The sequence below is a fragment of the Drosophila gunungcola genome (assembly GCF_025200985.1).
Source record: "Drosophila gunungcola strain Sukarami chromosome 3L unlocalized genomic scaffold, Dgunungcola_SK_2 000002F, whole genome shotgun sequence".
Taxonomy (NCBI): domain Eukaryota; kingdom Metazoa; phylum Arthropoda; class Insecta; order Diptera; family Drosophilidae; genus Drosophila; species Drosophila gunungcola.
The window spans coordinates 6,380,990-6,404,529 of NW_026453178.1; the positions used below are offsets into that span (position 1 = coordinate 6,380,990).

The following is a 23,540-nucleotide window of genomic DNA, read 5'->3' on the forward strand; positions in this document are numbered from 1 at the left end:
TTTAACAAGATTTCGGTATCCAGAAGCGAGACCAATGCATTAAACTGGCGATTACAAACGGCTTTCGACGCGTGTACAAGCGACACATATACTCCGATATAAGATAACCAATCGAGTGTAGGCGACGCAACAAGCAAATGACAATTGAAAGGATAACAAGAAGGACAAGAAGGACAAGAAGGACAAGCAGGACTGAGGCTTGCAGACCTCAGCTTGTTGATAAAAGAAATTAAACACACAGCGTAAAATAAAGAGGAGAGGCAGAAATAAAGGAAAGTTAAGCCTGCAAGACAATTGACAATGGCTGGGCTTTTTTGGGGCTGGAAATGGTTAAAAAGGAGGGGGCGGTCCCTTGGCTGGGGATCTGCGGCATTTGTCTCGACTGTCTTGTTGACATGACGTTGCGCGAATTGTGCGCCAGGATTGTTGTGCCTTCAGTATGCTGTGTTTTTGGTTTTGCCAGTCGTCTGCCTACAAAGTGAGCAACACGCGCCGATGATTATGTTGCCGCTGAAAACGACAACAACCACAGGAACAGCAAAAGCAACAGCAGCAACAGTGACGCGAGCAACAGCAACACCAGCAACATCAGCAACAGCAACAGACTTCTCCGAAAACGAAGTCATTTTCGGACTTCAGATGGCGGCAAATGTTTTGTGGCACGAAGCTTTTCATTGACTAAAAGCGACGCATGCGCACGCATGGGTTAAACCAACTTAGACTCCGATATAATTTCAGTCCTCTGTCCTCAGTTTCAGTTCGTTTTTGTCACTCGTGCGTGCTAGATGGGCACACGCGGCGTATGATTACTATCACTTGGTGTCCCAAGACTGTTTTATTGGATTTTGGCGCAAGAAGGCAAAAAAGCCGGCTAAAGTGTCCCTCGTGGGTGTGTGTACGTGCGTTACCGGAAATACTTTGAGCAATCGAAAGGCAAAAAAAAAGAAGGAAACTGAAACAAAAGCCTAGGCAAATTAACTTGGCCCATTCGTTATATTGCGAGTATTGTTCTAGTGGTTAATATGTTTGGTTTTTGTCCAGCCCCCCTGCCAGCAGCGAAAGTAGGTTAATTGACGTGTGTTGTGGGCGTATATCTACAGGGAAAATAATAAAAATACACAAGTACAAGAAACAAATACAAGAGCAGCAAGTAAGTGGTCAATTGTTACAGCCAGGGGCCTCTGAACTCTCGATAAAATAAAAGTGTGAGATAATTTAAGGTATGTGAAATTTAATTCTTTGTATTGAATATTTTATTTTAAATGAATCCAAAAAATGTTAGCCAAATAAACATGATAATGGCCTTTTAAGCAACTCAATTTAATGCTTTTTGCATAGGCTTGAAATAAATTTCCATAATATGCCAATAAAATAGGTTTCAATGCATTTGCAAATATCTATTGTTTTTAGTTGAACGAATTTGTGTGCTGATAATTTGTTTTCTGTTGGCTAATTTTAATTAGTTTCTGATATAGGCGAGCAAAATGCTACATTTGAGTCAATGAACTGTCAGATAGTTCAAACGATTAACAGGATGTATGGTTTTAAAATCGGCATGAAAAGTGACTGTGGAAATTATATTAAAAGTAAATTAATATCTCTTTAGAAAACTACTTAAAAAAACCATAAATTTGTCATTATAATTTAATATGATTTGTAGTACACCATTACATTTTTCACTGTTTTCTATTTATTTATAATTTATAATTTTGATTGGCTATTTAATTAAATTCCAGTTATTCTAATTACTTATATGAGTTCATGACAAATCTTTCATAAACTCCACTATAAGCCAAATAAAATAAAAATGGTACAATGCTTTTATTCCAATTTCAAAGTTAATTAAAGAACAGTATAAATTTCCTTTCAAACCAAATAAAATGTTTGTATATATTGTCGCATAGTCTCTGCAGCAAACACCAAATAAAAATGAACAACATAATACAAAGGGGAATCCCATTGCATAACCAGAAATAAAACATATGCAAAATAAACTTCAAACAAATGTTGACGCTTAGAGTTTTGGCCATCAAAACAAGCACAAAAAAGGCTAAAACCAGTAAAAAAAATTAAAATAAACAAAGTGAAGAACGTGGGGCGGTGCTTCATGGGTCGCTTGCGTTTCTGTGCCTTTAAGGCAACTTTGTTGCACAAATATATTAATTTTTTTCAACCAAATGTGTGTGTGCGCTGTGTGTCAAATTTAAAAGCGTTCTTGCCAGTTGCCTTTTGGACTGGCGATGTCCTGGCAGCTGCCTCTTTGTTTTATTATTTTGCGGAAGCTGCGAACCAACATTTATAAAAAGGTTTTCCTTGCTCGTCCTTCTACGTGAGCCACACACACACATACACAAAGGACGCACATTGCTCTGCATTACCGTTATTTTATGACGGAAGTACATTTAAGCAGATTTTTTTCACAGGACTCCCGCTCCCTTCAACCCAACTGGAAAAAAGGGCTGCCAAAAAAAAAAAAAATACAAAATGGGAGACCGAGGAAATTTAAATATTTTCTTTTACGCTGTGCTTCTCATTTGTCCGTCTCGCTAAAATTTATGACCAACAAAATTGGAATATGCCCCAAGACAACAGCAGCAACAATAAAGCCAAAAGTTCAATTCGATTGCCATAAAAAAAATTCTTTGCGTCTTTTACTACCAACGCTTTCGGTGAAATCTTGTTATCCGACATCAGTGAATTTATAAATTTAACTAAGTAAAAATGTTTTATAATGTACTACCACTATACTTTCCTTAAACATCAGTGATATTTTAAAGATTTTTTATCAAGCTTAATACCTGAGAAAATACAATAATTTATTCTTCTATAATATTGAGGATGTGCATAGATTATAAAGAGGGATTGATAAAAAGTTGCTGGTTAACAAACTCTATTATTCTAACTTTGTAAAAATTTTATGTCGCGTTGTATATCAAAGCGATATATCATATCATTTCACCATCTAATTCAACTCCAAAGTAAGAAATGGAAACCATAAACCACGTTCTTTTTAAATTTCCCCCCACTTATAAGCCACATATATCGTTAATTGAAATTTAATACAATTACCAGGCGAATGTGTGGAAAGCCAAGTAAAAGTCGGCAGCCAAAACACACATAAATTCAAGCCATACACACGTTCGCTGGTGGGAAGGCGAGAGAGATTCCTTGCCAAGTAAGTGACTCAATAAATAAATTTACTTGCCAACTTTTTGCCTTGTTGTTGTGGCCTTGGGGGACTGATTGTTGCCTTCTCAAGGTAGATTTCTTTTGGCAAGCTCTCTGCGTCGAAAGATCTGAGAAATACTTTGGCCGTAATAAACAACACTTGATCGAGGGCAGGGGCATAAAGTTAAGTGTGCTTTACTGGGGCAAGTGGAATAAATTTCAAGAATTTAACTATATAAATGAGAGTAAGCTAAAACATTTTTTTAGCCGTCTTAGTCTTTTATATAACAGAAAATGTGTAATCCTTTTTTTTCCGAAATATATAGACTACATCAGCTTAAGTAATCACTTAGAGAGTAGAATACTTAACATTTTTCTGAAAGCCTTTATGTTTTAAAAACTTTAAATAACAAAAAAATAGCTTTAAAAGCTCTTAATGAAGTTCAGGTTTGAATGAAGATAAATAATTGTACACTTTAATGTTAAAAGCAGACTTAAGTATTCAAATATGATTTTCCTCACTACAATGTTTGGTTTCTAACCAATTAAATATTTAATTAAAACGATAAATATAGTTTTAGAATCGTTTTTACGGCTATTTTTATTTCGCTTGTCAAAAGTAAGCTTTTATTTAATTTCCAGACCTTTCACTTATTTTTTATGAGCCACTTTAACCAGTAAGTTATGCCAAGCTATGTATTATGATCAAATCTAAGCGACAGTCGTAAAACAGAATCCTCAAGAACGCGAACTTGAATTTGTACAGCATTACAAACAAAAAAAAAAAATGTAGCTCGAGCATTTATTAAGTAAGTGAGCTATTCAAAATCAAAGCAGCGGAAAAATCCGCGAAGCAGTGGGGTGGTGGTGTGGCTGAATGTGTCGCCCGTCCGATTGTCAGGCGAATGTCAAGCTCAAGCTGCAGGCGACATTTAGCTTGTCTCACGTCTCATTTCGGCCCCTTTCCCGCATTTTCCGCAGATTTTCCCAGGCACCAGGCACCAGGTGCTTTCACCTGCACCTGCAACATCGTGCAGACATTTATGGCACCAGATGCCGCCGGCAGCAGGCAAATGCCTTGCCATTCCTGAGTGGCATTGCGATGGCATTTCCATAGCATTTCCGTGGCGCGTTTGCAAGGGCGTTGAAAGCGCATTAGCTTTGTCATTTATCGTTGCATTACTATCCGACATCTTTGTTGCCAATTTTCAAAGGACAGAGAACAACGAAAGTTTAAAGCGCACACAGTCAGATTTCAAAGTCTAGAAGTTTTAACTTAAAGCTAACTTTGGCTTGACTTGATTTTCCAAAAGTCTTTTGTCTTGGTGGCATTTTACCCTCAAACAGATTAATAATTACAGTGGTGTGTGCTAAATTAAATATAAAAGGGATTTAAGAATTAATTGACTTCGTACGCTAATTTCGAAACAAAATCTTATTTAGTGTGCTAATAAATATTTCCTTAATTTTTATATTCTTACTACAAAGGGAAATAGAACAACTTGTTTTATATTCGGAATTTTAAAAAGGGTATATAAGAGTTATTAGTTATTCTATCGTTTAGCTTACAAATTCTTAGACACTTTCTCTATTTATAATAATAATTAATTTTAATATTTTATCAATGGGCTTACTGAGTTTTTGTTGTAATATTTTTAAAGTTTTCATATTTTGTGCATCGAAATATATTTATTAATATGAAAATAAATGTATATTAGTTAGATGAGGAGCCTAACATTACTACAACTTCCTATAGTTTTAACGAAAACTTCTTCATTAATTTATTTTCTACAAGATTTTGTCTACCGATACGCCTCTGTTCATAATATAACACGTTTGCATATATTTTCAATATGCATTCGAGGGCGTTCCTTTGTGTCGTTGCTGTTGATGATGTGTGCTGGCATATTTTGCTTATCAAAGTGTCACTGACAGACAGGAGACCGAACAGAATGTTGGTTTCGGTCTCCGCAAAATGTCAAGGTTCCACATGCTTCGTTAGCTGCATTTTCATTATTTATTAGGGCAATTGGCCTGTAGCCTAGCCCAGCCTTAATTAAAGGCTTGAATTTTCCATTTTCTGACATTCTAATATATTTAATATGTCATTCCCTTCGGCTTTTCACCTGTCGCCTCTTTGTGAATAAAAAGTGTGAACAATTTTATTGTGTGGAAAATTTGCTTGCTTACATGAGACGCGGTGGGTGGGCAGGAAAAAAAAGCTCGTGCATAATTTAAAAGTGCCCGCATCACTCATACGCAGCGTTGCACACTCCTTGTGGCCGGGATATACCGTGCCAGGCGGCCAAGGTAACAATGAAAAGGTCGCATTTTTGCCGTAGTCGGAGTTTGCCTGCCTCTTTGTTAGCTTTTGGTTTTCCACTTTTAGAAAGTCATTGTTTGGCTAAAACTCTTTTTTTTTGTAGGTTTTCTAAGCCGAGTCAGAAATTATAGAAATTTTTCGCACAAAGTTTTTGATTTTATTGTCGAACCTTATAATTAAAAATAATAAAAATATTTTTTGTGAAAATATTTCAATAAAGTACTTGTATTTAAGGACACACCGCGGTTTGACCAACAAATCCGGCTGAAAGTTCTTAAATCTTCTTTTTGGACAAAGTCCAAATCCTTTTCAATTGCCAGCGAATCCCCGAGAACTGCCTGACAATTAAAACGCCCCGAAAAAGGGGCAATATGAGTGGTTAGAGCGAGAACGCCACTTGAATGCAGCTAACCATGAAAGCGCGTTAAAAAAGCATTGCATGCACATGGACGTTTTGTAGCCCCCAAAAACCTACTGCCCCATCAAATATGCATGTAAAACAGCGCACAGCAGGCAGCGTGGAGCAGGAGCAGCTCAACAATTTCGCCTGCGGACAAGGTCCGGCAAAAAATCGAGAAAAAATATAAATCTTAAATGCCTTGACATGTGTTCACCGAAAAAAGCTAAAGCTTATAAAAAAATCAAGAAGCAAAGGTAAAGTAAAACTTCAAATACTCTTGCAGATTATAGGGCAGCTTAGTTTAACAAAAACAAATGTTTGATTTTAAAGATAGTATTAACATGTTCGTTTTGTGGTTTGTATAAGTATGTTGTCAATGTGTTTGGCAAATTCAGCTTTCGAAAAAAGAAGCCCTGCATTTATGTTAATTTAAAACATCAAAACTTAATAAACAAACAAATAACGTTTAGCTATTAGTTAAGTTATTTCTTAAATAACTAATTAAACAGTTTTTAGTTGACAAATTTAGCAAGTTAAGTAAATATTAATCTTAATCAAAACATTAATTTGGTCAGATATATGTTTTGATTTTGTTAAACGTTATTATCATAATTTTAGAAGAAATAAAATATATATTTATACATGTAATAGTTAAATTGCGATTTTATTTAGAGACTAATATTCTTTAAGCAAATGGTTTCAATAACAACAATTTCTGCTGTTTGATTTGGATATTGATCAATACGTGTTTCAAATATATTTATTGAGAGAGAAAAGTGCAGTACTTCAAACTAGAATTGGCACACCCATTGAAGAGTTAAAAAAAAGTGAAACAACAGCCAAGAGCACTTTTTCGCTATGCGATTTCTGTGAAAATCCTGACTCAATGAGTGGGTGAGTGGGTGGATTAGCGTTTGGCGGTCGTTGAGGTTTTTCGCCTTTTGTATTTCGGTGTGTTGCTTTGCAGCAAATTACTTGGCATGTCAATTGATGTTGATGACGCGTTAACAAATTTCCTATGACCGAATAGTTATCGTGCTGCTTTCCTCTTTACCCCAACGCAGCAGGTAGCATTTTACTTAATAAACCATTCTACGAACTGCAAGTATGGGGGGACATAGTTATATTTATGTTTTTATTTGAGCATGTGTATATGTGTATAATATGTAGACTTCGAGTGCAAAAAACCGAAGCGGTAAATCAAAATACATGCATTGCGTATGAGTGTTGAGGCAAAAGAAGGAGGACGGAGTTTCTTATGATTTATAAGCAATTTCTCATGTTGCATGAAATTGTGTGTGCTGCAAGCTGGTTTTGGGAAGAATCAGTGATGGACTGAGGCTTAAGCTGGAGGGAAATGGGATTTTATTTTGACTACAATGACGTGATTTTTTAGTGCATAATTTATGGAATTCTATTTCATTGTTTAAATCCTATTTTTCTGATAATTGTATTGTTAGTTTTCAATAAAGCAAACTTAATTAAAAAGTATTTTGTAGCTTAATTTATAGATCGCAACAAAAATTCGGACTGAAAATATTTCTGAGACTGAAATACCATTTGTTTGGTCAATAAAAAAATGTAATCAAGAAATATTTTGAAGCTTTTGCTTTTTTAGAGAGAGAGTTTATAAAGAATAAGTACAAAAAATTAAGCAAACTGTTTTTTTTGTGATTGATATTAATGTATTTATAATTTACTTAATTTGTTTAATATAAAAATTTACTTTAATTGTTGTGAAAATTGTTAAACCTTTTTTTTTGATTAGATTTTGACAAATATTAAAATATATATAACAAATATAATTGTCAAATCATGCTCATCTCTAGCGTTGGGTTTAGTTGAATTGGCAAATTTCTAGACTTTTGCAGACACACACACACAGCATACTTATACTCGTCAGTCAAGCACCAACACATATGCATCAAGACAGCCGGGCAAAAATGCTTAGATATTTTTTATGCGCAAAATAAATTGAACTTGAGGCGAAGTAGATGGATGGGAAGGACTCGGGTCGGGACTTGGGCAAAGGCAAATCATTTGGAGTAGACGGAAAGCGACGAAGCGCATAAATTGAGCCAACACACACAGAGATACACCAGCGGCCATACATATATATACATAGGCGAACGAAGTTTGAAAGAGGCGTCCAAAATGCTTGAGTTGTGTTTCTGCTTTGAGGGATTATACCTGCCGGAAAACTGGGGGGGGGCAGAATCCCCATCCCGCAGTCAAGTAGACGCTGAAAGCTCATCTCTAGAGATTTCTGCCTTAAAATTATGATTTATACCAACATTATAATTTTCTTTCTCTTTCGTTGTCTCGTCCCCCCTCTATTTTCTTCGCTTCCTTGTTACTTGTAGTTACCGATACTGAATTTCAGATTTAAGTTGAAATTTCGTGCTTTGTCGTGGCCCCCAAGGCAGTATTTCTTCCGTTTAATCGCCGTTGCTATTTCTCTATATACGAGTCCCGTTTGTGTGCTTGATTTCGCCATAATGTGACGCAAAGTGGAACCAGAGGTGTTTCCTGTCCCACGGAGCACATCCATTCTCCTTGGCTGTCAGGCAAAAAGGTTCGATCCGTATACACGAACATTGCAAATCGATAATACTCAAACTCCAACTTTATTGCGGACGCCTGCAAAATATGTGTAATCAATTTTTTTATTGCAAAACGAAACACTGCATATTTTTTCGGCTAACTATTCCAGCACTCAAATCGGTTTTTCTTGCGTGAAAGTTTTAACTTTTTGTCACAGCCAAATTTTTATTTGATGATGATGGCTATTGCGATGATGTTAAGAGGTTGTCAATGGATTTGGCCTTGCTGAGTGTATTTCCCAAGAATTTGTGGCATAAAAACCAACTTTCGATAACTATGATGGTAGCGAACAGGTAACGATGGCTACACAGTAAGAAATAACCAGGAAATATAGTTAACTGGTTATTAATTCATTTATTTTCTGCGGTTCTTTGAGTTTGGGACTTTTTGTGGTTATTCAGCTTGAAAATGTAAATTTATAACCCATAATTAAGTTAAGCATTACAAATAAAATGAAAAAAACGAACCTCAAATATTTTTTTTTAGTTTGTTTAATATCTGTAATTATTGAATAGCTTTAAAAAAATAAATCAATAATTTGCTCGTCTGTAGTTAAGAAAATGAAATGGGTCAATCGGGTAGTGTACTTTCAAGCAAGCTATGTCCAGTAGAGAATGCCAGGCTGCATTATTGAAAAGCCAAGCTGGGATAATGGAATTGGATATTTGCCATCGATTCCGTCAGCTCGAGGACACCTGTTTTTCCTGTGGGTGGTGAGCAACTTAATCGAGTTGCTCAATTTTTGCCGAACTGGGGAACTGAACGCTGATGCAAGTTTAATGTGACATCTGCAATATTCCGTAATCTCTTTGGCCAAGAACTATAAGGCCAAACAACGCTCTCTGTTCGTGCGGTACCACTTTCATTTTGTTTGTAATGTGTCCAATAATAGTGGCATTACGCTCATTTAACATGCACGAACACAGCCAAACGCAGATGGCCAACACACACATCACATGTGTGTGCAGACGAGTGGCGATGGTCGATGTGCGTGGGCATACACACAAAAAAATGTCCTTAACCCACTAGTACTAGTGGGGGCTGAATTAGCATAATGTGCGTGATCCTCTTTGACTGGATTTGTGTGTGTGTGGGTATGTGTGTGTGTGTCTGCGGCGGATAACAAACCCAAAACCTCTTTGGTCCCACAGTTGCCAAAAACATCGCCGCTGTTGCCATAAACAGACAAGCCACATCAACCGTAAATTCCTTTGTATACTCTTTGCCTTCGAGCCTAGATGACTAATTGGGGAAAAAGGTTGAGGGGTTAAAATACTTTCGGGGGTAAAAGAAATAGTATATTAAATTGAAAGTTATTTTTAAGACGCTTAGAAGATTTCAATCCCAGTTATTATTTTGAAAATTAAAAAAAAAAAACATCATTTATTATATACCTACATTATGTTATTTATTGAATATATTTTTTTGAAAACTTTTATTTATTTCTTTTAAGGGTTCTAGCAAAGTCTTTGTATTCTGTTTGCTATTTAGCTTCCTGATGATGAATTCGCCACCACGCGTTCGCCATATTCTGCCCATTATGCTGAATGAAACTCTCTCTATGACATTTTTTGTCTCATTAGTGCGTAAACTCTGGGACATCTTGCTTTTTGCCATTTCCCATGTAGACACATATGCACTTTGAGTCCTTTTTTTATGCCCACCGATCTGGCGTCAAATTGCGAAACGAGTTTGCTGCATCCGTTTCCGCTCACCATTTGTTCCATACCGCTGCCCACCATATCGTCCTTTCTAGGTCCATGTTATTGCCAATTTTGGTGTTGTTGTGAAGGATACGAAGGATACACCATATACCATTCAGGCCTGGTCGGTCAAAGATTAAACACATAATGGGCGCGTGCTCCGGCGATTCTATGGCCGCGTTTTTAATAACATTTTATGCCAGGCTGAAGCTCCAATTGGGGCTATGTCCTGCAATAAATGAGCCGTTAAACGCTTTAAGTTGGCCCGGCCCACAAACAAAAACACACATGAGTGTGTATGGTATGTGCTAGCCATTTTATTGCCGCTTTATTGTGGGCCAGTGGCGGGCGTTTCGGCCAAGTTAAGCGTCATAAACGGGTTAATGACTTGGAAGTTGCTTTTAATACGAACAAAAAATGTTCACCATTGTCATTCCAGCCACTCAAGTGTTCTTTTTGGATCTTGAGCCACTGAAAGCGTCTTTATAGCCGATCCGGGCCTCACATGCTGCGTTCTTTATTGGCGACCTTGCCCCTTTTGGCACTGACTTTTATCAATTTAATGTCGCTTGTTTGTGTTGGCTCAGGCCGTAATATGATTATTTTTTTATAGCTAATTTTTAATTTGTTTACACACGTTTTGGGGGAGGCATAACCGCTTTCTTTTATCGCAGCTTGTCAATGCTCGCATTTGTTAAACCTTTTTCAATTTTTTTTTTTTGTAAAATTGACAACCAGTTGCCTAGTTTTTCACCCCTGCCTTCGTATCTCAATTGCTAAACATTTCCGCTTTCCGTTTCCCACAAATGGGGGCTCATTTTTATTTCGCATTGTTGGATTGTTGGTTAAATGTTGTTGTTGTGGCATTCGTTGGGTGTGAGTGCGGGCAGAAATATTTTATGAAGCCAGTTTTGATTTATGCTTTCATGTGGCGGGCGTTAAGGTGCTAATAGTTGTGTGTTATTTGGGTAATGTTTCAGCTACACCCGCTCATTTTCAATGTAAATAACTTTTCTGGCTGTGGTCTGTAATTAAAAATAAATAAACAAAAAAGTTAAGGAAAACCAGCGCTAACAGCTTTTTAATTGCGTGCCTTTAAAACAAATAATTGTAAATTCTATTAGAATGCTTTTTAAACACACATATATACCTTTCCATTCTAAAATTATTTATAAAACTAATTTAACTTTTTAGGAGAATGTAAATAATATCCCCTTAAAAAAGGGAATTAGTTATTGCTTTGTTACTTGTTTCAGTTGTTATGTATATATATTTTTTGTACCAACTTAATTATAAAGCCAACAGCTCATCAAGCAGGTTATGTACCATTGCAGGTCATTAAAAGATATCAAGCAATTTAAACCATATTTGAGTACCGCTTTTGGCGGGTAAATGCGACAACGGTAAAAGACAAATTCATTTGACGTCTGTTTCCATCTGCCACGCCCCATACCGCCTTCTAATGCCTTCCATTCCATTTTTACGACTCTCTTTTATTTGGCTTTCTTTCCGAGTCTCACGTGCACTTCATTTTGTAATTACCTTGGCTCGAAATGCGGCAACGTTCTAAAAATTTGTCGACTTAATGACAAAATGTTTGAAATTGCCCCTTATAAAAGTCATCAGTGAATAAATTTACACATGCACAGCCACACACACACATACATACCAGCGACACAGGACTTCCGGTTGCCATTTGCATTGGGCGGATGGAAAGTCACGTCGCACCATTTTGGCTCGGTCTTTTTCTTTGCTTTCCCTTTGCGCGCCTAAAAGTGTGCACAAGTTAATTTGATTTCGCTGTAAGTCAGACAGACAAAACTAAATTCGCTGGGACCCTCGACGCCTTTGCCAACTCGGGCGAAAAATCAAAATTTCCGCACATTGCCTATTTTTCAAAGCAACACTCAGACGGTACGAGTATGGTGGCAAATTTATTTAGAGTTTCGCACACGTGTGGGTCCTGGATGTCTGTGTCTGAATCGTTTCTCCTTTGGTCGACTGATAACCTGCAAATATCACATATACGTTTAAATATTTGTATCAGCTTGTGTGTTGATATTACACAGAGAAAAAAATAAAATTATGTGAAATTTAATTTTATTTAGTAGCTAAAATGTTTTAACATGAATATTGTTTATTGTAAACGAAAAAATATTGTTTGTACACAACTTAAGTTTCCAATTTTAATAAACAATTTATGTTTGCCTTCTTTCACAATAAATTGTATGTGCTTTTCAATGTCACTAACATTTTTTGTTCTCAAGCCAACATTTTTGGTTGGTCGTTGGTCGTTTTTTTTATATTTGACAGCCAAACATAGTTTTCAAAAATAATTTAAAAAATGTACATACATTGAAATGTAATTTTCTATAATTTTAAATGCAGCTATAATATTTTTCAAATTGGATTTATAATTTCAAAATCAAATTAAGCTAGGCTTATGTACTTAATTTTTTTTAAGTGTACTATTCTATCACGTGCTGCATGCTACACCGTCATTCAATGTTGTCAAAAATTTATGCCAAGCTGCGGACGAAATAAAAAAAAGAAAATACGATGAGGGAAAACCAGATCGAGAGACATAAAGGGCACTTGAACATCTAAAGAAATGAATAAAAATAAGGCATAAAAGCATGCAAATAAAATTAACAAAAACGAAATACGAGCAGCAATTCCTGCAGCCGCCAATCTTTTCCCTTCGTTCATTTCATTTTATTCGTTTTTGCCTTCGACAAGTTGTACAAACTTTTGGAAAGGTGTTCTGGAAATCTCTTTGAGCAAAAGTTAACGAAATATATCGAAAATTCAAGTTGTTCGTATTGTTTTCGCACTTAGAGTGAAGTGAACAAAAGTTTTTAGAAACGTGGGGAAAACCTTTAGACGGAGATATTTTTTTTAAATATGATAAAGAGGAAGTCAATTGAAAATCATTGAAATCAAATCTCTATTGTGAACAATGGGTTTTATTTTTCTTAAGGATCAAGTTTCATTTAAACTTATTCTTCGTGAAAATTTGTTTGAATTTAAGTGAAATCGGGGTTGGGAGTGGATTGCGACATGTGTGTACGATTGCTCCAATATGTGGCTGCCTTGATGTGGCAAATGCTGAAATATTTTCCGTTACTGCCGGCACTTTTCCACCCCAACCACTTTTCCTTTTAATTTTCCTTTGGCACCTTCTTCCGCTGGCACGAATATTCTCGTATTTTCATTGTTAGCATTCAAGATAAAAATCAGTTGAATTTTTTATGCAGGCTGTGTGCCATAAAAATCAATTTTGGACAGAGTAAAACTTTATTTATGTATTTATCTGCTTATTTTCTGAGTTTCGTTGAAAATGAATTTAAAGAAATGAATTGAATCATGGCATAAATCCGCGCAGACAGGAAGACGCGTTCAGGGGCCTCGCCGACTGCCAATAATCCCATTTAGCTGCATCAAATGGTTATTGATTTATTATTTTGGTAATGCAATTTACCGAACCAACCAGGCACTGAATTATGAGCCGCAAATGCCGTCCAGACCGCGAGTCCTGAAACGCTGAGCTCGAAAAAGCAAACGTGATCCGACGGGCGGTTATTTGGTCACTCAATGAAATTTCTGCGGTTTTTGGATGGGATTTGGTTTCGTTTTGGTTTGCTTTTGGTTACAGCTTTGACAGCAATCGTATTAATCAAATTGAGAGGTGGGTGGCGGAAAAGAGATGTTTAAGTTGCAATCAGTTACGTGGGGCTTACATGTCAAATGCCTCACAAATAAAAAATATTAAATACATTTTAGTTATTAATCAAATAATCTTTTAAAACGATTTAAAAAAAAAATATTTTTCCTAAGAAGATGTAATTAAATGGATAAATAAGGTGTCAAAGCATGCAGATTATTATTAAACTTTATATATTTAAGGAAATATTAAGGCCATTCCAATACTTAGTTCGCATACAAAACTTTTTCTATCTTTAAATATTTTGCATAAAATTTCAACTTGATCTCAAACATTTTCCCCCATTCCCTAGTGTGTTAGCCCTTTTACAATTCATCTCGTTGGCATAAATATTAAAGAGCTTGGCGACCCTTTTAAGTCGACCACTAATACCTTAACCGAAATGTAAATAACTGAACAAAAATTAAATCGTGCATAAAAATAACTAGACGCAACCAACTCGAACCGTTAACACTCGGAGAAAACCGCAAAAAACATGTTCTGGTTAGCCGCAAATCCCCATAACGGACCCCTCAACTTCATAACCTTGACCAGAGGCCAGAGATGGAATGTGTCTAGCGGATGGGAAAACTGTCATTTCGGGACTCGAGTTCTCAATGGGCCGTGCAGGGAAATAAAGGGTTGATGAAAGGGGCTGGCAAGGACTTTCACCTATTTGCCGGGCTCTTCCCTTTGGTTAAATGATGTGTGCATTAATCCTTTCAACATGCTTTTCACATTTTTCTTTCTTGTTGCTCTTTTCGTCCGCTTGTGAGCTGTGAGCTCCATCACTCAGGTCCTCGGCACCTGTGACAAATGTTCCGGGCAGGTGGGCCAAATGGTATGGGATTGGGTTGGCTTTGGTGTTGGTGTTGGTGTTGGGGTTGGGGTAACAAAGGCATTCACACAAACTACTCGCACAAGGTCATATATTTTCGTGTCGCTTTGTTGCTTTGCATGCTAATGAAAAATTAAAATTTCCACTACAAAAACTGTGATTCATTAGGCTGGAGCAGGCAGGCAGGCCAGGTCGGCAGTCAGGCATTGCCAGTGAATAATAAATGGGCCCGCTGGCTAATTAAGTGAGGAGGGACTGCTCCCCCCCCCCCTTTTAGCTTTCCGCTCCCCTTACTCCCCTCGCTCCCCTCGCTCCCCTCGCACCACTTGCATTATACTTTTGTAATTTACATAGCACACGTGTCCCAGAGTGTGTGATTGGGGGTTGGTGTGTGTGTGTGTGCGAGTCGTGTCCTGTGAGAACATTGCCTCATTGCTGGGCTCATTCAACTGAAATGGAAATCGATACACGGAGGAAAACTGGAATAGTTTGTTTTCAAAATATATGCAATCCCCTAAAGCCAGCACACCATATCTTCACTCAATTTTTCATCACTTAACGTGTTTTTGTTATACTTTTAATAGCCCATGAAACTATTTAAAAACTTTAAGTCTAGGGGAATTAATGAAACCAGATTATGATTAAATTATGTTAAGTTAAAATAAAAAATAAATGTTATAAATTTAATGTGTCGTTGATTTACTTTTTGAAACTGTCTTATGGATTTCTTTCATAAACCATGTTTCTAAAAATTAAAGGGCTGATTTCTTTGACAAACATATATATTTAATTAAACAAAGACTGTAATAGAGAGGACCTTATATAAACTATAAATTATTTTCCGGTGTATGAGTATAACCAGTAAACGGGATGGTGGAAGGGGAAAGCTTATCCTGTGAATTAACCATGACCAGCGGCTGGGTGCCAGCTGTTTCCTAGTTGCTGCTACGTGGCGCCAGTTGCTGGTAAGTTATGAATTGTAAATTGTAATTCAACTTAATTAAATTCACACATTCGCCAATGAAAATGCAGATATTTTGCTGCATTTGCTGGGCTTAATTTATGTTAGTGCATTATCAGAACCGCAGAATTGCAGTTAATTGGCCGGCCAACTTTATTTGCTTCGGCCATCATTTGCTTTCCAATTCGGCCGGAACAGCAGAGAGGCATAACAGCATCAATTAGCCATAAATTCTCGTTAGCCAACAGGCAAAGTACTTCCATAAATAAAGGGCCAGGAGGTGGAAGTGGTGGATGTAAAGGCATCGCTCAGGCCAAGGTGGCAAACCGAAAATAATATCAGACACGCCACAATTCCAAAACTGAATAACTATGCTTATTGAGGATAACATGGGGCGTTTGGGTGGCAAAAGTGGCTCGTCCCACCATTCACATTTACAATGGTTTTTGCTAGTTTCCAAGCCCCCCAACTGCCCCACATCGGCGGCTGAGACGCATAAAAATCGCAGCTGTCAGTTCAAAAAGCCAAAAACTTCAGCAACAGCATCAATTTTCCACACGCCAGCGAATTTTTCGCCACCAATCCGGCAAAAACACACTCGCACACAGACACAATTGCGGAAGACATGTGAACGCAATTTTCACGTGCAAACTTTGCTCTTCCAAAAGGCAACAAACAAACGAAGCAAATAAACCAACTGAAATGTGTATGTGGCAATTGATTTATACGAAGTAAGGATACACTCTCCTGGGAGAAAAATAGGCGATAGTTGTGGGCAGGATATAGGTGATTTGCGTCTTGATTTATGGAGAACATTTTGAATCTCTTAGGCATTAATTTGAACTTAATCGAAAGTTTAATTGAAGTACGAAATTGTTTGTATATATTTGTTGCATAATGAGTTAAATAGCCCGGCATTGTGAACTAAAAGGCAAGAAAGATAACGATAAGAAATATGGTATTTAATAATAAAATTTATTTAAAAGTACACTTCTTTAAATATCACTTAAAAATAACTAAATATATCAACTTTATAATAACTTACCTAATGATATTTAAACATTAACTTTTGTAAAAAGAATTTAAATTTTAACAGATGCCTTTTATCATTTAAAAAGTATGTTGGTAATATGACTTTTCGTTCCAATAATCTTACTTGCAATTTTTAATGAGTTTTAATTTGTTAAATAAGAAAATAAATATTATATATAAAAAAAGACAGAATAAGGCATGTTTTATTGATTTTTTAGCTTTAAATAATTCGTTACATAGTTAATTAAATATTTTTACCAGAAAAGTGTGTTGCATTAGATCAGAAATTCCGGAGACTATATTGTCGCGAATAAATCACAATAAGGGTTCTGTGTGCTTGAATGACAAACTTATGGGACTCCCCCACAGACTTAATTGCAGGGCATCCATAAAACAAGTGTAGCGCTGCGGCGTGGCATAAGTTGGCGCAAATAGAGTAAAGTAAGCTGCACAATTTTATTTCGTGCGTTGCGGAAGCTCAGTTGGGGGCTGTCAGCAGGGGGATTTGGGGAGCTGGCTCGAAGGAGCCACTGGGCGAAGGTTGATGGAACTGGGAGGGTGCTGCCTGCTAATCTCAACAAACAAAGCGTGAAACTAACAATTCTGCAAATACAGACAAAACCGCACACCCGCGCACAAAGAGCGAGACAGACGATTGGGGGGCGGTGACACGCCCACTTTGGGGGCGGTTGGGGAAAAGTTTGTCTTGCTCATTCGCGGGCCCAAGATGAAACTTTATTTCAGCTTGGCAGAGAGCTACAGCCATCGAATTTATTTTGATGTCAGAGGAGAAAAGCACTCCTCCCACTTCCTTTTAAGCTAGTCGCATTTAGAAATGGCGTTAAATTGGCAAAAGGCGATGGCTAAGCAAATAATGAACTTGCTAATTTGGCTTGGCGGCGTGGCTCACTAGGAGCCTGCAGCAACGCGGCGAATGAGCGATGTTAGTGCATAAATTACGCATACGCCGCGTTGCACATCTTAAGCGCATTAAAGCCTCTTCAACGCGCATTAAAGCCTCTTCAACGCGCTGCCCAAGTGGGCACATAATAAGGCCAGAAATCTAAGGGCGCAGGGACGTGGCGAGCAACAAGCGGCTGAGGCTCCAAGAGGCTAAGCTCTAATTTTCTCACGTACTTGTAAATTTTGCGGAAAACCGCAACAAATTCACTTATAAAAGTAATCTAGAAAGCGCGTACACAACCGGAAGCACGAAAAGGCGCGGGAAGCACGGCAAAAATCCGAGTCAAAAGGGAGGCGAACGGAAAACCTAAAAACGAAGCGGGAGAAAAGGAAACAAAAAGCGCACAAAACTCGTCGTCGTGTAAAGAATTGCGTTTGTCGCGACACGGTGAAAACTTTTGCTACGCAGGATGGAAGGGGCATGGCACTCAGGACGAAGGACGAGGAACCAAGCTTAAAGCGACCCCCACTTTATCACAGATTTAAAACGAAATGAATGTAAGCACAATAAATGGCTTGGACTTGGAACTTTTATTAAAGGTTCATAGTCAAGGACTAGAAGAGATTTCACGCGCTGGGTGGCTTGTTTGTCTTCCAGGGCGAATAAAAAGTTTCAAATGCAAAGTTAGATTGCGGAGAAAACAAGAAAGGATTTAATTGGAGAGCGATTTGTAGGGCGGTTAAGAACAAGACAAGTTGCTCTTATCATTTTGCCTAACTCAGAGCCCTCGGGGCAAAGAGGGGGGTTAGGCTTTACAAAATGTGTTAAGTCCAGCATTAATGTATTTTTAATTTTTTAAATATTAAAGTCCATTTCGTAAATAAGTGATTGGATAATAATAATTTAAAAAAAAAAAGCACAAGCAACATATTTATTAATTATGACATACTGATAAAGTTCCTAAAGAAAATCGAATGCAACTTATATAGTAAGTTTTGGTTTTATTAATTTTAAATATATAACTAAATAATTATCTTAACAATTAAGAAAAGGTAGATAAGTATTAAGACTATGCTTATCATATTTTGCAATTTCATTAAAGGCTTTTTATTCATTCATTAAAAAGAATCAAATCAATTAACTTATTGAATTGATTCCGTTAATCTGAAATTGAATGGGCCTTCCTAGAAAAAATTCACTTTGAATTATTCTCAAATCAGATGGCGATTCCCGGCTTATATCTGTCCAAAAGTTTATTCGCTTAGAAAAGTTTTCTCCGCTTATCTGGGCTATTAGCTGAAATGCCATTTGAAGTCACACAATTCCAATTGTTAAGGCCTTTTTTTAAGATTATTTAAGAGGCATGTTTTCTGTGTTAATTTCTTTGGTATCTTCGCACAAGAGCAACTCAAAATTTTCTACAAATGAATATTAAATAACCTGATAAAGTTGTTCCAAATTATTGCCCCTGGCATGAGCCCTCTGCCCAACCACGAATATTTTCCCTTTCCCCAAAGACTATGTCTGCAATTAGAAAAACAACTTTTTCTGCTGTTCAACATTCGTTACAAGCGTTGAAAGTCTGAAAGTCGGTCGCAACAAATCCAATTTTCAGCTGCACAGAAAAAAGTTAAATGATCAGAAGAAGAAAATAAATTTTAGCTTGGCGAAAAGTTGGGACTTCTCCGAGAATAATGCCGGGATAGACCAACCCATCCCGTAGTTAAGTTTATTCCAGAAGGAGCCCCGAAGCTATGTGTCACAATTTTCCGGGACGGGTCCTTCATCATTAATATCAGCTGATGGCGGAAAACAGGAAAACTTTTGGCTATGCTTTTAATAAACTTTTACTTGGCATTTGCCATTTGGCATTTATGCAAATTGCCAGCACACAAATATTGAGTGGAATGGCCCCGACCAATAACAACAAATTTCAATTATGCCATCAAATCTATTTAGGTGTATAAATATTTGGCAGTTTCCTGCCACCCCCACTCTTCATGCCGTAATTGTGGCGTGTAATTTACAGATTTTCTTGTTAAGATTGTGGCCAAAGTTTGCTTCGCCCTTCTCATCATTGTTCGTAGTTTTTCTTTGCCCTCGAGCAGCCCTTAATTGGCATGCTGGCCTGAAGAGTCAATATGCGGTACGTTTAAAATACAAGTTGCACATAAATTTCCCGTTGAATACTTTACAACTCATTGTTGGGGTGTTTGCATTGCGGCTGCGTTAAATTTAGCTTAATTTGATTTCGCTTCAATTATACTCGAACCGAAAATAAGCTCTTACCCTCAAGAGACTTTTTCAAGTTCATTAACAAAATGAGGAAGGCCTCAAACGAAGGGCAATATAAATGTTGCCTACTAACAGGATGGCAAAATTAATCAATTATGCGTATGTGTGTCTGTGTTGGCTTTGTGAGGGCATTCGTACCTTGGGCCCATTTTGTTAATTAATAAAAATTTTAACAATGAATTAGCTCTCTTTAAAGGTTATATATTTTTTTTGCTTAGGCAAAGCTTAAAGAAATGAACTAAATCTAATTTTGTTTAATAAAATTTAAAGGCTTCTGATAATTATGTTATATGAATCCTGAAAATTCTTAATCCTCTTTAAGAAAATAAGTTTAAGTGCTTCTTATTCACATGTTCTATAGTGACGCCATAAAAAAAATATTTTTTTCCCATCGTTGGTGTCTTTTGTATGTCTTACTGAAGTTATATCGAAATACAATCCAAGTTAATTTACTAAATATCTGTCCAAATTTCTTATGTAACCATAAGTACCATATCTTGTCTGTACACTCAGAATCGCTTTTTCCACTCAAAGAAATCAATCATAGTAACACTTGGCTCATTCACCACCACTGCCCTTCATTTGGGCGGATATGTTCTCTGGCCGTCCTGAAGTGCCTGGGTCATTTACTTTATTGATTACAACTTTCTCTTGTTTTCGCAACAAATACCACGCAAAAAAAGCAACAGCAATTTGAGTTAAGCGTGGTAGCCGCCGTGGATATATCCACAATAACTGGCAGGATATTTTCCCAAACAAGACCGCAGAGGAGTAGTACAAATGGCTTCCCCGCTGGCAAAGTAGCCACTAAAGTAGCCTTGATTAAAGCTGCTTTATTTCATGAATAAAGGTCGGTTTGCAGGGTGGAAAACCAACCTGTTTTGGCTTTTGTTTTTTTTTATACTGTAATCGCATGGAATTGCATAAATACATTTTCAATTCGCTTGCAATCACTCAAATAAACAAAGCGTAAGCTGAGCACCAAGAGGAGAATAAAATTGTCATAACTTATAAAGTTTATCATTTGGTTCCTGGTTCGTTTTTTTTATTTGTCGGGGCACCCAAAACGCATTTGTGTCAATTTAAATTTATGTAAACATAAAATGGCCAACCAAAAAAAAAAAGAAATATATTTATAAATAAACATCCCGTGTGAGAGATGTGGTCCTTTTTACTGGGATATCACATTTTTCATTCGCTTTCGTTACTCTTTTTTGTAAATGGGGTATTTCGGTAGAGAAATAAATGTCATAATATGAGAAATGATTTATATTTGTTATTTAACCACAGTAGAACACATTTTGGCGAAATTTTTTTTTATTAATCATACAAGCTACAAGTTTACTATTGTAATTTTTTAAAAATTGCAATCAATGTTACAACGATTTTTTTTAGTTTTTACTTTGTTTATGTTGATGATGAGTTAAAAAAACTGTACTTATTCTTTTTCCACTCAAATATTAATAAAAAACAATCGAATAAAGAAGAGTACCCAAAAACTTTAAACCAAAAAAGAGAAAAATTCTGCCTTCTTGGTTTTCCTCAAACGCTGCTCCTTCTTTTTCCTCTTTATGATTTAATGCGCGCGGCACGCCGTGACGTTCACTTAGGCATGGACAACACAATAAAACTCCAAAACAGCCAGAGGAATATCAATATGGGACAGGACAGGAAGGGCAGGGGCGACGGGCAGGCCAGCAGGATACGCTTTTCTGGCCGCCTGCGCACTTTTGACATTTCATTATCCTGTTAAGTATTCAAAAGTCAAGCAAGCAGGCACAGCCACAGAGACAAGGACGCGGAACTGGTCTGGGCCATGGCCAGGACCCAGCACCTCCGAAGGGGAATGTCCTGCTGCGTTACCAGCTTATCATTTATGCCGAACGCGTACATTTTGGCTTTTAGTCGCAGCTCGCTCCTTGGCTCCTTCCTTTGCCATTTGTTTTGTCTGCCCGTAATGCCATGCGGAATTGCCTTTGTGTCCTTGCCGTTTATGACATTGTATTCGAATCTCCGTCTGTATGGCTGTGTATAAATTACATTACATAACAAGCAATATAACAAACGATAACAAACACCTTGCCACAAACACACACGCACACACACACACAGAGCATAAAGGTAACGACAATGAGCAAATATGAAAAAAGGTGGAAGGAAGACAAAAAAATTTAATAAAAATGTTTCAACGACTTCGATTCGGTAGAATCTGCTTTATGGCCTGGCATTTGTTTATGGCAAATGTTAATGATAGCTCGATATCTCATTTCCTTGGGTGGCTAATATAAACTGATTCGCATTCTGCCTGCGAATTTAATTTATCGACGTTCCCTTACTTAGTTTTATAATTGTTGTTTAAATGTCAAATCAGAAGATGGATAAAAAATTCGATTTAACTCATTGCAGAAATTCTTATTCAATAGTTCTTATAATTTAATTATGTACTAGTCTTGACATGTTTAAAAATCATTCATTTTGATGCAAAAACTTTTGCTTGAAAAATAATTTATTTATATCTCTGAATTGCTTTTATTTTATTTTACCTTGTTGAATTTAATTTAAAAACTTAGCAATGCGCATACTGAAATTGACCAAGACGACACAACCAACAATTGAAACCTTACAGTAGTAATAGAGATTGAATTTTAATTACCTTTGATAGTTTTATTTGGCAAATTTTAAAAGTGTCATTGTGTGTGAATCAATTGACACGGGCGTTGAAACGCTTCCCAAATAAATAAAGCACACTACTTTTTATATGACTTCATAAATATAGGACAAATATTCAAGGGAGAATACTTTTTAAATGCTCCTTATTTGTGTTTAAATCAATATCAATTCTTGGGAGGACATTCTTTTCTTTTTGGCCAAAGCGTTTAATTTAAAATTTCTGCTTGACAACGTTTTGAAATCTTAACTTGATTGTCTATTAAATTAGACAATCGATTGAGCCGCAAAAAGTCAATTAAAATCTTCACAGCAACTGCAACAGTATAGTGCTCCCGGTCTATTTACCGACACACCCTAGAGTGCCTCTCTCAAATCCTTGATGAATCCAGGAGATCTCTGGCCCAGCATCTCAATAAAGCAATCAGTGTGTACCAACTCGCAATATAAATTTCATTTTCCATTGCAGGTCACTCAGGGAGGAGGCAGATCCTTGGAGAGGGAGGAGCAGCCAATGCAACCTACACAGACATCATTAGACGTGAATAGCAACCACACGTGAGTAACTCGGGGCCTTTGCACCCGCAGACGAACACAGACTATATCGACACTATATATCTCGGACATGTGTCGGCCATCAACTTATGCAATCAACGATTTGGCTTTGACCGGGCAAACTGACTGCCGGCCGTTGGGTGCTATGTAAACGGAGCAAAGAAGATGGGCCCAAGGAGCAGGTCGAGGGGCCAGGACGAATGTTTATTTAAGCATAAAGCCACGTACGACCTAACACACACATGCCAATTCGTACACTGACGAAATTGGCGTACAATAGAATTTTACAAAACATCCTCTAGTTTTTGTGTAAATGGTCTCATTTATAGGTCAAGTTTGTTTGTTGTTTCGCTTATTTTGTTTTGTATGTAGCTATGAACTTAAGTT

At 37.0% G+C, this 23,540-nt stretch overlaps 1 protein-coding gene across 2 annotated transcripts in view; it reads left to right on the top strand.

Moving 5' to 3' along the window:
- Positions 1 to 772: 772 nt before the first annotated feature.
- Positions 773 to 23,540, top strand: part of LOC128257119 (CCN family member 2) — a 59,263-nt gene continuing 36,495 nt past the window's right edge. For both annotated transcript variants that reach the window (XM_052987953.1, XM_052987954.1), the window contains exons 1-2: positions 773 to 1,220; positions 23,068 to 23,156. The gene's annotated coding sequence lies outside the window, so the exon portion shown is untranslated. The remainder of the gene's footprint in view (positions 1,221 to 23,067; positions 23,157 to 23,540) is intronic.